Here is a 15,303-nt window from a genome sequence, read left to right on the forward strand (position 1 = left end):
CGTCAAAGATTTCTCAGCAACTGTTTATCGGAGATGCTTGAAATTTTCACACAGTTTTTGTTTTGGCATGCCATATTGTGGGATATATTTCTGTACCAATCGGACGTCATCTTCCTGTTAAATGAGTACTTTGTTTATTTTAGCCAAAATTTTCAAACAAAGTTTCCTCTGTTTCTTTCTGTACCAATCGGATGCCAGCTTTCTGTTAAATGTCGACTTTGCTTATTTTGCATATTCACATCAGAGCGGGGGTATCACTAGTGAGCATTGGCTCACAGATATCTTGTTTATTTAATATACATTTTCATCGTCCTCTTTATAAATGACTTGATTACTTTGATTGTTTGATTATTACTAATTGTTTTCATAGACTTATTTTTCATTTTCAGTTGTTTCAGACACCTGTTTCATACATGTACACATACATGTACATATTTGGGTTCAAACATTATGGTAAGTCTATAGAATTAGGTTGAAACAATAGCTTACATGTAAAGTTTTAAAAGTGAACATTTTAGTGGAAAAATTTCATATTGGAATTTGGTAAACTATTTTAATTTAGGTATCATAATTAAATAAATGTATATTGAGATGCTAATATTTTGATACATCACATGAATTTTTGTTTTTCCTAGATTACTATATACTACAATAGTGCCAAGAAGTCCCAGTTAATTACAAATGAGGCACACAAAAAAGTCTGTAAAGCTATTATATGGGGAAAAAATGTTGAAAGATCAATTGTTGATATTATAAGAAAACATAATTTGAGGAGGTATCTTCAGGAGCAGCTTCAGTTGTTGCCGATGAATGCAAAGAACTCTGTTTTAAGAATTCAAGCTCAGTTTTACAAGCTCGGGCTCATCATGATATTCTGTCTTTCACTTGGGACAAATTTCACCAAGAACTCACACTAAGAGCACCAAATACATTGAGGATTGTTTCATCAATGCTGTCAGATGTCCCTCTAAGTCCAGAAGGAAAACCATTTCTAAACTTGATGCATACTATATCAATGGCTCTACACAGCAGATACAATCAGATGTCATTGACCCAGTATCTTTGTGGATTTGTTCTTATGCATGGAGGATGTACAATGAGGGTATGCATTTTTGTAATAGGATAAACAGATATTTTTGAATGAGCATTTCAATTTTACAATTTTTATGAAATTAAAACATAATAATCAAATACTTTCATGTTTAACTACATGTATGTACTTTTTTGTGAAGGATATAGACAGATTGGCCCGAACTGGTCTTACTATGACATCCAAGTCCTTAACCAACAAATTAGCATCATGGGAAGACTGCCTGTACATGAGTGTTGAAAAAATCAGAGAAGGCTGGGAACGTGGAGAAAAGAAAAAATATCAGTTAGTAGGCGACAACTGGGATAGAAATATTTTGCCCTCATATAGAACATCACAGCAGAAGGCAATATCGCTCCATTTGTTTCAAGTGGTATGTGTGGTGGACAGAATTAACCCAGTGTGTGTTGAAAGACCAAACCAGAATCCTTATGACTTGAAGTGTATTGACTTCATCCCATCTATGCAGGACCAAAATTTGTTATGCAAGGAGTTGACATTTATAGTTGCCACTGCATTGCTGAACAATATAGATCAACTTAAAAAAATTCAAAATATTTACCCATAGCATCATTGATTGATTTTTGAAGAGACTTATTTGACATTTTCATCTTGCACGATGAACATCTGACAAATTTTGAGTCATCGTCGGGAAGCGAAACGTTTCCTTTAGAAATTTCACAAGTGAAATACATTACCAAACACACTTGGGTAATTTTCTCTTCTTCAATAAGTTCACTAGATGTCGCCTTGGTTGAGGTTAAAGCCTTCACATTATTGAACAATCGTGTTGACAACTGTTTAATTCTGTAACTTTGCCATCTCTTAATCTTTGACGCCATGTCATCCCACACCGTTAACTTCATCGATACAGAACAATCACCAACAACAAGCTAATGCTTCTGGATGGGAATTTCTCGCACTATTTGGGCTGACACTGGTCCAGTCGACAACACCTTTACCTGTACAGCAACCTTATTAATAACAACATTAATCTAAATATTGTTTTAAGTAAAAATAAAGACCAATTCATTAAGTTATATTAAACTATGTCTTAAGAAATTTACAAAAAGAATCCAAATAAATTGTTGAGCGATTCAATAAAATTGTATTTTAAAAATAAAACAGTGCTGCCACATATGCTGTTATACCCCTGTAAAACAGTTACTATATACACCTGTAACTCTATAAGAAATGATGTCCAACATTTTGACTGTTGGACTGAAACTGCTAGATTGTAACTGTTAAAAAAGACAGTTGACCGGTGGCGTCATATTCCGAAAAAAAAAAGTATTGAATTAATAGATGTATAACAAAACAGTTGTTGACTGTGTCTCGGACAACAGTTGATCTGTCCGACCGGCTCGCAAACTTGTTACTACAAACTGTTGCCCAAAGCCGACCCCAGTAAACAACTGTATATTACCTTGTATTCAATTAGGCATAATACATGTTATTGCTTCACATTGTGCTGAATTGTTGATAAATCAATTACCACACATTCCTAATTTACACAGAAAACCAAACCTTGTTGTACTCGGGCGTTGACTGCACATCCAAAATCGATTTTTTCTTTTCTCCTGCAGATTCATCCGTTGTTAATTTTTTATACGAGAAATTCAATTCCCTGCATACTTCTACCTTCGTCCTATAATTTATCAACACTTATGTTTTGGACGAATCAACCCGGCTAGGAACAATTTGGACCTCCGTGAGGTTCAGGGGGGTTCTTGCGTTGCTTTCCTCCATCAACGTTGAATGTTTCCCCACATCAAAACAAGCCACCTTACTGAATGTATCCCGTTGGACTTGTACACATGCGTTGAAATATCTGCTGTTAGTCCGACTTGTTTTAACTGGTGATACATTTTGAATAAATCCACATATGCTCGCTTTTTCTTCAAGTTTAATTTTCGTGGCCATTCTTGATTGCTTGGCGGGAAATATACAAAGAAAATCCGATATCATCCGAGGAACCACGAATGTTCAGGGCCCGTAGTTTTGTACTTTGCTTTAAGACTCAGTATTGAATGTAATTTTATTTTATTTAAGTTTTACCTTACACAATCAAAAACTTCTGTTAAACTTTCCAAACATCATTAATTTATATTCATTAAGAAACACATCTAAGAATTGAATTTGCCTTCTTCCGTCACTATTCGGATTGCCCTGTCCTCTCATCCCGAGAATTAACGAAGACGTGTACACTTCGACTGTGCATGATTTTACGCATCTCTTTATTTTCGTTTAACTTTTTCCTGAATGTTTTCATATAAAATTTACATTAATATGTAAAATATAATGACACATTGCAGTTTATAGAATTTAAAAAGGTAAATAGGATAAAGCATTAAGCTATATATATAGCGCCTATGAAAAACTAACGTACATTATGATTTGCTTATTCGAGACAGCAATAAATTTTAATATTACAATTTATCACAGGTGCTTGAGGAGAGGACCGCCCCCCCCCCATTTCCTTCACCCCCACCCTCAAGTGTCATATATTAATGGAAGAAAATCATATCCCCTTGATATAAATACAATTGTATTTACATATACGGTAGAAGGGGATATGATTTTTACTTCAAATGTTTGTTTTAATTTTGTGCAATGATTGTATACATTATATTATAAATATGTCATATAAAGATACTTTTAAAAAATTAAGTAAAGTCCAGGGGCTCTAGATACCTGTGGCTGGGGGATGAAAGGGGGGTGGGTTGGTCCTGTCCTTAACTCAAGCACCTGTGGAATTTATTGACATGGTGTGATTGTGGGTTGTCCCAAAGATAAACACATCTACTTAAGGGTTCTTCATTTATTCAGATACATGGATTAAAAGATTAAGTTATCAGCATAAAAATAATCAATTTTTATAATAAGTTTCAGCATAAAAATATACAATCATATTCAAATACATATTCATGACATCAAACTTTTTGTAAAGAGGGATAACTCTGATTATAATGCATCCTAATTTTAGTGTCAAGAAGAGTTACTGCCCTTTAACACAACCTGCAAAAATATAGAAATATGCTCTATATCTTTATCAATATCAATATTTAATTAAATAAAAACAAACTTTCAATGTAGCTTACATTATATCAAGATACATAAATTGAATATGAGAATATAACTTTGCAACGATCCCCTGTTTATGGAACAAGGTTTCACAATCCTAATTACTCAGATTATGTTCCTACTCTCTAACTTCAAGTATTAAAATGGTTCCAACAACTAACCTTTCACATTTATTAAAATGAGATACTATAGCTTAGTTATCAAAACTGTCAAGTACTTGGATACTTTATAAAATACATTCTTTCATAAATAAGGTATTATATCCTCAACAAGTAGAATTAACCAAATAATTCATTAAAAATCTCCTCCTCTAAACCAAAGACATACATAACAGAGATTGGCAATTCTGTCATTAGCGTGTTTTGTTGAAACATATTACGGGACCAACCTTGCTTTGAGAACTACATATAAGTAAACTTAAATAATGATCTTAACCAAAAGTATATTGTTTTTATGAAAAATGTGAAAAAGTTTTAGACATTTTTTAGCAACAAAAAATTGAAAAATAAGATTAATAAATAGAAAATACATTGGTCAACTATAAATCGTTGGCGAAATCTCGGATGACAAGTAGCCAACTGCCACCTAAAACTCCTCCTTTAATATTTTTATAAGACAAAAACTCATGAAAATATAGTATTTTTATTTTTTTTTTTGGTAATAGGGCTTAGCTGCCTAAATTTCGATATAATTGTTTATTAGAGAGATATACTGTTTAAAACTGGGAATACTTAACAATAAGGACCGCGTGGTTTCGAACAGTTGCCAATCTCTTCTATTTATGTCTCTGTCTAAACCAATCAATTACACATAAAAGATGTAACTCACCTGTATGTAAACATCCTTCTCATGTTGTAAAAATTTCAGAATGTTCAAATAATGATCCCCCACGAAAAAAAGGCACCACATTAGGGGTTCAAGTTTATACATAGGAGTTATACTAAAAAATCGTTAAAATGTTATCCTCAAAAACTACCTGGTCAAGTAAGCTAACACTTGTGTGGAAGCATTCTCTGGTTCTGTAAATTCAAAGTCATTCAAATAATGATCCCTGCGTGTAGAATAGGACAACAATTGGTATTCGATTTCTCACAGACATAAATATATATATATATATATATATATATAGAGAGAGAGAGAGAGAGAGAGAGAGAGAGAGAGAGAGAGAGAGAAAAAATCTTTAAAAATACTCTTTACTCAAAACCCGAATGATCAGACAACCTGTAAAAACTTGAGTGAAACAACCTCAGGGAAGGTTAACTTTGTCAAAGTCATGATCTTTGGGCATAGGGAAAAACTAAGTAAGAAACCTAAATTTTTATTTATAATTTTTTTTAAATTATTTCAAAATCCATATACTGTAGAAGCAGAAATATTCGTTGTGGATTTAATTTCGTTATTTTCGTTGGCCATATAATTAAACGAAATTAAATCCATGACGAATTTTTAACCCAAGTATTTATGAATGCAAAGAGATTACGATATGACGAAATTAAATGCCAACGAAATCTTATTTGGTTTAAAAACAACGAAATTTTGACCCAACGAAAATATATGTTTCTACAGTAGTTATTATATAGAGTATTACATGTGCTTATTTCCAAACATTTTGACGTACTGTTGATTCTGGTTGTTTACACTTCAGAACCCTGCACATTTCTGAAAATCATTTTTACAGAATATATTCTTCTACAAATATTTCATATATGAATCCGTATGTCACAAACGTGACCTTCTCATGTTGCTCATGTGAGCAATGTGGCCCATGGGTCTCTTGTTTTAGCAGAGGTGTTACTTTTTCCTCGAGCATTCCATTTCCAGCAGATGTTTCGGATTTTTTGTGAAAGCTTTTTGTTGAAGTATCCCTGTGTAAAAGTAAAGTATTTTAAAAATATGTGGAAAAATTTTTATGCATCACATAAATAAATATGAATTACCCATGGATCACCAAAAGCTTTATGTCCAATGCAAGGATAGTTCTGCGTACATTCCCCTACTTTCAAACAGAGCAGGTCTAGACAAGATAAAATATGCAGTTTCTTGGTCAAATTTGTCCCATTCTTTAAAGATCTCTTCTTTACTTAAAAGTTCCTTGATCAGTGGAGAGTAAGTAGGGATGAAGGAAGATACATCAGTATAATCCTGAAGTAAGGTCAACATTAAATACATTTCTTTTTAAAACTTTATTATGTTAAATAACTATGAGATTTAAAAAAAAATAAACTTATCAAACTAAGTTAGTTTTACCTGGCCTTGAATACTGGCGTCATGTGTTGGTTTTTTTTCCAGGGGTTTGAGTTTCCACCTCTTCGACTATTATTCCTCTATATTCAGAGCATTGGTTTGTAGTGTTTTGGTCACGATCCTTTGTGACTTCATCTACAACAATTCCTTTGTATTCCTTTTTTTGGACGTAGTGTCTTCCTGAATGTGGTCCCTTGACGCCTCAGGTTCATTGGATTTTTGCTGCTCCTTTTTAATGTACTGTAAAATCTTCCGCGCAGGACCAACCTTCCTTGGAAGCATCCTTAATATATCCTCTTCCGTTAGGTATAAAAGACTGAACCCATCTATTTCGTTGTCTGTAAAATCAAATCAAATACATTTATTTTATTTTATTCTAACATTGATTTTAGAATAATTTGAAAAGTAAACAGTTTATTAAAAAGTCTAACTTAACGGAAAATGTTGCTTGCATTCATTGATTAAAAATGGAAAAAAAACATGTTATACATGTACTGTAATTAAACTAATATTCCATATGCAATGAAAACAAAATGGTGAAGTTCACATGTAATATAAATTATTATTGAATTAGACATTTCCTTTGCAGAAGTCAGAATGTCCTCCAGAAATATTGACGCATAACGCAATATCAGTGTGCATTGAGGGACAAGAAGTTACATTCCTTCTGGAAAATGGCAACATAGTAACTGCTCCATTAGAAATGGTGGAGTCTGCACTACCACAAATAGACAATTGCAAAATTGAGCAGCACCTCCTTAACAAATGTAATCAAACTTTAACTGTATAAACGACATCAAAGGACAACAAAAACATCGCTATTCAATTTTTGTAAGGGAAATTCTCTCATCGAAACAGAATTGCTTCAATATGTTACTAATATTTGTCTGCCTAGTATGTAAAGTTAAAATACTTGGTAAACTTAAAAATCTTTCATTCTAATTTGCATGTGTGAGATATAATTAAAATGTAGAAATTTTACTTAAACTAGGATTAGGAACTCAAACAGGTCATATTGAATTCAATATTTTGAAATGCATTCCCATTTTCTGGTAAAATGAACATTGCATGAATAGTAAGATGAAAAATAAAAATGTACTTGAATTAGATGCATGGCCTCTATTAAGTTACAGTGTTCATGTGATTTACTATTCAGGTTTGTTTAATTATTGTAAGTGTGACATTGTTTATATTGCTATCATTGTAACAACAACAAATCTCCACCCCAACCTGGTAAATATTTTTGCCATTATATTAACATATTGAGGGAGCCGCATTTTTATTGATCAGTTTTACTTGATATGTATATATAATTTTTCATGGGATTTTGCATATGTAGTTACATTGAAAGTAATTGGAATAGGTGTATGGTACAAACAATTCCTGAAACTTAGCATTTTATAAAAGCCATTTGACAGAATGAAAATGAAAAGTAAGACCAGTGAATGATCGTGCAATAGGCATCTTCACATTAAAAAACCTTTGCCATATTAACATTAAAGTCACACAAAATAGGTTTTTTTTTTTATTGACATCTACTTTTTCTTTGTCTCATTTGGTGCTCTATGTTTTGAAGATGCTCATCAACCAACAGTTTATATTATTGTTACAACTCAGTTTCACAACTTTTTATAATGATGCTTGTGTTGTCACTGCTTACATTTATAAAGCATTACCAGTAGGTATTCCTACCTCGATTTTCTGAAAATTGTGCCAAGAAAATAATATAAACTATGCAATTGTGCTAAGATACGATATTGTCATAATCTTCATCCTTGTTGTTTACCATTTATATGACCTCAGATATTACAATGCAGATTTTATGAATCAGTACCATTCTTAATAACACGGTCAAAATTATATATAATCAATATTTTTATCATATAATTTTTAACTTTTATAACATTGGTGCAGCAATATTTTTAATGGAAAACATTGCTTAAATTTATGGAACTGTATTTTTTATTTACTGACAAAATTCAATCATTTTGTTTTTGCCAAAATAGCATTCAATCAGTATTAGTGCTTAAAAATGTCTCAGTTATTTAAAAATTCTACGTGCACTATACTTAAAAATGCCTATGTTTGCAGCTTTCCGCAATATATATTTTCACCCTCAAAGATAAACGATTTGCTTATAAACCTGCATGTTCATGTTCAATCCTCACATGTAGATATTTTTCCATTATATAGGAAAGTTGTAGTCCCAAAGTGATTGAATATTAATTAACCATTCAACCAATTTTGTTAAAATGTCTGATACGCAAATACATATTTACAAGGTTTTTTGTAGTTTAGCAAGTTTATTTTGTTGACCGAAGATTTGGAGTGTTTACATGTTAAATGTTTTGATCTTAGCATTCTTTGTTTACAGAAGCTTTGAAGTGATTACATGTTCCATGTTTTGATCTTAACTTCTCTTATAATACCGGTAAAGACATTAAAGCAGGCAATTCTTTTATTTTATGATAATCTAATGATGATGATTGTTGCAGTCATGGTTATGACTCAAACATTACAATGACCAAAACCCATACAATGTTGTCAAAATATCATTCCTATGATTGGTTATTCATCATACTGTGTCATATTTTTTGATAACTGAAGGTGATTTCATACTAAGTTTATCAATATCATACTTGTTTACACTGATAAATGTTTACAACGGTACTTTTACAATTTTCAGTTAACCAAATATATACTACTATATTAAAATAATAGACTCGAATTTTTTAGCTTTAAAACCGATAAATCGGAAGAGTACTGTCTTTTGTTTAATATATTCTAAACATCATTGGAAATTGGAGATTACCAATTTGTTTTTATTTTTTCTTAATCAAGCTTCGCTAATTAATAATCAACGAAAATTCCTCAAAAGATTCCGGAAATCATCTGAATTTTTGGATTTTACAATCTTTAACACCATTTTAACTCAATTCTTCACCTACTCAGACCAACTCATTTGTTTATTATACCCCCGCTCCGAAGGAGAGGGGGTATACTGTTTTACCCTTGTGTGTCTGTCTGTCCGTCCGTCTGTCTGTCTGTCTGTCTGTCCGTCCGTAACAAAAATTTCTGTCGCATTTATCTCAGCAACTATTTATCGCAGATGCTTGAAATTTTAACACAGTGTTTGTTAAGGCATGCCATATCGTGGGATATATTTTTGTACCAATCGGACGTCAACTTCCTGTTAAATGACGACTTTGCTTATTTTTTAACCAACATTTTCAAACAAATTTTCGTCAAAGATTTCTCAGCAACTGTTTATCGGAGATGCTTGAAATTTTCACACAGTTTTTGTTTTGGCATGCCATATTGTGGGATATATTTCTGTACCAATCGGACGTCATCTTCCTGTTAAATGAGTACTTTGTTTATTTTAGCCAAAATTTTCAAACAAAGTTTCCTCTGTTTCTTTCTGTACCAATCGGATGCCAGCTTTCTGTTAAATGTCGACTTTGCTTATTTTGCATATTCACATCAGAGCGGGGGTATCACTAGTGAGCATTGGCTCACAGATATCTTGTTTATTTAATATACATTTTCATCGTCCTCTTTATAAATGACTTGATTACTTTGATTGTTTGATTATTACTAATTGTTTTCATAGACTTATTTTTCATTTTCAGTTGTTTCAGACACCTGTTTCATACATGTACACATACATGTACATATTTGGGTTCAAACATTATGGTAAGTCTATAGAATTAGGTTGAAACAATAGCTTACATGTAAAGTTTTAAAAGTGAACATTTTAGTGGAAAAATTTCATATTGGAATTTGGTAAACTATTTTAATTTAGGTATCATAATTAAATAAATGTATATTGAGATGCTAATATTTTGATACATCACATGAATTTTTGTTTTTCCTAGATTACTATATACTACAATAGTGCCAAGAAGTCCCAGTTAATTACAAATGAGGCACACAAAAAAGTCTGTAAAGCTATTATATGGGGAAAAAATGTTGAAAGATCAATTGTTGATATTATAAGAAAACATAATTTGAGGAGGTATCTTCAGGAGCAGCTTCAGTTGTTGCCGATGAATGCAAAGAACTCTGTTTTAAGAATTCAAGCTCAGTTTTACAAGCTCGGGCTCATCATGATATTCTGTCTTTCACTTGGGACAAATTTCACCAAGAACTCACACTAAGAGCACCAAATACATTGAGGATTGTTTCATCAATGCTGTCAGATGTCCCTCTAAGTCCAGAAGGAAAACCATTTCTAAACTTGATGCATACTATATCAATGGCTCTACACAGCAGATACAATCAGATGTCATTGACCCAGTATCTTTGTGGATTTGTTCTTATGCATGGAGGATGTACAATGAGGGTATGCATTTTTGTAATAGGATAAACAGATATTTTTGAATGAGCATTTCAATTTTACAATTTTTATGAAATTAAAACATAATAATCAAATACTTTCATGTTTAACTACATGTATGTACTTTTTTGTGAAGGATATAGACAGATTGGCCCGAACTGGTCTTACTATGACATCCAAGTCCTTAACCAACAAATTAGCATCATGGGAAGACTGCCTGTACATGAGTGTTGAAAAAATCAGAGAAGGCTGGGAACGTGGAGAAAAGAAAAAATATCAGTTAGTAGGCGACAACTGGGATAGAAATATTTTGCCCTCATATAGAACATCACAGCAGAAGGCAATATCGCTCCATTTGTTTCAAGTGGTATGTGTGGTGGACAGAATTAACCCAGTGTGTGTTGAAAGACCAAACCAGAATCCTTATGACTTGAAGTGTATTGACTTCATCCCATCTATGCAGGACCAAAATTTGTTATGCAAGGAGTTGACATTTATAGTTGCCACTGCATTGCTGAACAATATAGATCAACTTAAAAAAATTCAAAATATTTACCCATAGCATCTAGAACACCAATATAGTGCACAGGCAGGACTGAAAACTCATCAGGTAAGTGTACACCAACAACAAAACACTTCCTTAAATCTATGAAATACATGTATTAGAGGGCTGGATGGTTGTGGCCATTTTTTAGACTGCACCGGCCTCCTTTATTAGAAGAGCTCCGTATAAGCATATAAGAAAGTACATGTAATAAGATTTAGAAGCTAAAATTTATGGAATTTTTCTACTTTCAATAATACCTTAATAAATCGTATCTGAAAATTTGAGAAAAATCTGATGATTAATCTGTTGACCTCCCAGCCTCCTTAACTTACTTAGGTTATGCAATAAGTTAAATTTGTTATTCCAACTAAATTGATGGAGGAGGATTATTATTTTAGATTCCACTCGGCCTATTTGATTGCAATGAGCAAAAAACACAGGATGCCATCAAGCTGTTAAAGGAATTTTCTCAAAAGTATGTTCCTGTCAAAGATGGTGAAATTGTGGAAGAAGTTTTCTTTGGAGGCAAGTACATGTAGTTAAAAAAAAACCAGGATCCTGACCCGTAAACCGTATATATATTTTTTAAATTTGTTTATATTAATATTTTATAACTAATCTTATTCTACAATTTTTTAAGTGATCGCCTTACAGATGAAAGGATCCAGTGTGCTCAGTTATCCATGGCAAATGCTGCTACTCCTCTAGAAAGTTTAAGAGGATTCATCTCAAAGATTGAAGATTTCCATCGCTTAATGAATTTCCTTGAGGTACCATACTTATGTTTTAAAACTAGCTATTGAAGCTGCTGAAAATTGTTGGCCTTCTCTCACCTCATTATTTCAAAATGGATTTTAGGTTGGGAGATGGATATTTTGATATAAAAAATGTGATTCTCAGATTGTTACATGTAGTAAGAATTATCTTTGTCATGTAAGGTACATGTACTTCACATCAGTCCATCAGGAGAGGATTTAATAACAAACAATTCTTCAAATGTGGCCTGGAGGATTTTTCTAAATATTGAATTATTTAATTATCACCAGTCTTTTGAAAACATTTTCTGACATGAAAAAGTTCCTGTAATAAATTCAGTGCAATTGTAAATGTTGCTGAAAGCAAAACAGATTTTAATGCAACACTTTTTATATATCTTTCATTTACAATGTTACCTTAATGGGTAGTTTTGAAACATTATGTTGTATTAAGGTTTCCTGGTATTTGATTTGTGTCATTACCTTGTAGGCAATTTGCACCTTGACATACAAAAGTACTTCAGCTGGAGATAGAGGGACATTTGCATATTTCAGAAATATTTTAAATGCCAGAAATGTGAAGGGTGAAGTCAAAAATTCCTACAGAGCTTACAAATTCCTACTATATACCATATTTGATGCAATGTGTTGTGTGCTGTTTTTTAAAGAATTTGGACTACGTAGCACAGAGGAGAAAATACCTGTGCCAGAACTGAGTAGCTCTGAAGAAAAAGTTTCGTGGATCAATGAAGTGAGTGAAAGAATAGTGAAATACTGGTTTTTTGAAAATACAGATTTAGTGCAGGAATTGAGAAATGTTTTTGAAGATGAACACCATGTTGAAAACTACTGGATCAACACTGCTGTTGAAAATCGATTTCCGTGCCACCACTGTGACAAAAGTTATGCTTTAATCGAAAGCTTAAAGACCCATGAGTCTCGAATGCATGGTTATGTTGACTCCTCTCCTAAAGGAGATAAAAATGATGAAAACAAAGATGAACTTTTTGATTATGTAGTGCATTTGTTTAAACTAGGTGCACTTCACAAAAATTTAGACACAGCTGTGGATATGGGTGATGGCCATAGATCAGTAAGAAGTGCAAAATATGAATTGCCCATATATAACAAAACCAACAAAACAAAGTATCTGATAGGAAGCATTCACATGACAGCCTTAGTTTCTGGTACATTACAAGCAGACAAACAGGAACAGTTGATCGCTAACAGGTTTGTAAACTTAAGTGGTGGAGCCAACAACAACATGGCATTAGATGAATATGTCGAACTTTTAAACAGAGACACAAAACAGGCTTGCAGTGGACATCAGACCAAAACCAGCATTCTCAAGCATTCCAAGGAATATCCTCATCTCATAGATGCAATTAAGCACATAGACATGATAAATGAAATAAAAAACAGAAAAGGAATTCATAAATACCCAAGCTACAAGAAAGATGTTTTCAAAACAGCAAATGAATTATTTGAAATTTCTGCCTTCAGTGAAATACCTGGTAGAACTCTGACATGTAGAGCAATTGTTTGTCCAAAACATCCGTTCGTAGATGCATATAAGAAACTACCAACAAAAATATTTAGACATGTTCCAACATTGCCTTTTTGTCGTTTAAGAAACAAACATATTTAAGTTTATCACATTACCAGTTTTATACTCATCAAAACTTATAAGTGTTCACCCAGTACACTAATGTATTTACTTGTCTTGCCGTCATGGCGACTGATTTCCACTTAAATTTCAAATTGTTAAGAACAATGCATTGACCTTGACCTCTGGCTGCGACCCGAGATGTTGACCTTTTCTCATTATCACTTACATTTCCAGTTTGGTTCAATTTTGCTCATACCTTTTGAATTGAAAAATTTCTGGATCCGCGCATGATTTTGGCCATGTTGAGGGGTTTTCTTTATAAACTATCATCGAACACTAAAATCAATCACAAAATAATGACAATCATGTTAAGCATGCGCAGAAAAATACCAATGTTTTGACGTTTCGTTACGGGTAATTGATTTCAATCATTGTTGTTTTACTTTATCTGTGTTATTGATGAGAAGACATATCAGTTATGAAATGTTGAAAATTTCACATTTTATTTCATAATTTCAAAATTATTCTATTTATTGAGGTGAACACTTAGAAGTTTCGTTGAGTTTAGGAATCAAGACTAGAATTGAACTTGCCAAAAACATACAAGTTAACATGGTTAATAAAGGAAAATTATAACTGAATTGTAATTGAATTTTTATATATTTCATAATTCTGTGGTTTCAATCATTTATTAGTGGACATCAATTTTGTGAAAATCAGTTTCAATGATATGAACAGTAATTTTGTGGCCAGTGATAATATCGATACAATGTAATATAAAAAATCTTTAATGAACATCTAATTTTGTGGACCAACCCGATAAATGAAAAAATTAAAATGAATATTGATGAAAGTCAAGAAACTAGTAACTCAACGACATGAAAAATTGTCAAAATAAATTTATTGATCTTCATTGTCTGAAAGACATGAAAATTGTTCAGATTCATAAAAGTATGAAATAGTTTCACTGTCGCTACTGCTGTATGTATCTTTGGCTGTATCTTCTGATGTGACACAATTCATAAGTTTTTCAATTGGTAATAAAATACAATGTCCACAAGTACACAATTCTGCACAAATATCACAGCAGTGGTGCTGATTTAAAGACTTCTTTACAGTTTCCATTTCAGCACTGGTATGAAAATTCTCCATAAGCGTTTGTCGTCTGCACACATCTGTTCGTAAAAAGGTCTTAACTTCTGTATCTAATTGTTTACACTGGTATGAATTATACAGTACAACTGCCACAGATGGTAGCCCATCTCGTCCTATTCGCCCCGAGATCAGCAACATTTACAGGAGGTCCGTAAATTATGACGCTGTTGCAGAATTTAACATCAATTCCCATACAAAGGGCACTTGTGGCTAGTACTATCCTAGAGAACTGTCATTTCCAAGTTTGTCTATTATTTCTGATTTGCAGTCTGATGGTGTTTCTGAATGATACATTTGAACATAGTTTAAGCTATCAGGGATTTCACTTGTTAAAAAGTTAAAAATGGTTGAAACATCCTTGATAGAGTTGCAATAAATTACAGTCCTTGGAGATTTTTCTTTAAGGTTGTTTCGTTGTAAGGAATTTGGCACCTTTTTTTACAACAAATTTAATGTTTTCTTTATTTGGTGACAATCTAA

At 32.5% G+C, this 15,303-nt stretch overlaps 1 long non-coding RNA gene and 1 pseudogene across 1 annotated transcript; both read left to right on the top strand.

The window, feature by feature from the left end:
* Positions 1-384: 384 nt before the first annotated feature.
* Positions 385-1,656, top strand: LOC136273957 (uncharacterized). The gene is made up of 3 exons (XR_010712197.1): positions 385-453; positions 636-1,102; positions 1,233-1,656. It is a non-coding gene; the product is annotated as an uncharacterized lncRNA (long non-coding RNA).
* An 8,395-nt stretch (positions 1,657-10,051) lies between these two features.
* Positions 10,052-14,939, top strand: LOC117685603 (uncharacterized; annotated as a pseudogene).
* Positions 14,940-15,303: the final 364 nt, after the last annotated feature.

Source organism: Magallana gigas, chromosome 1 (genome assembly GCF_963853765.1).
Source record: "Magallana gigas chromosome 1, xbMagGiga1.1, whole genome shotgun sequence".
Taxonomy (NCBI): Eukaryota; Metazoa; Mollusca; class Bivalvia; order Ostreida; family Ostreidae; genus Magallana; species Magallana gigas.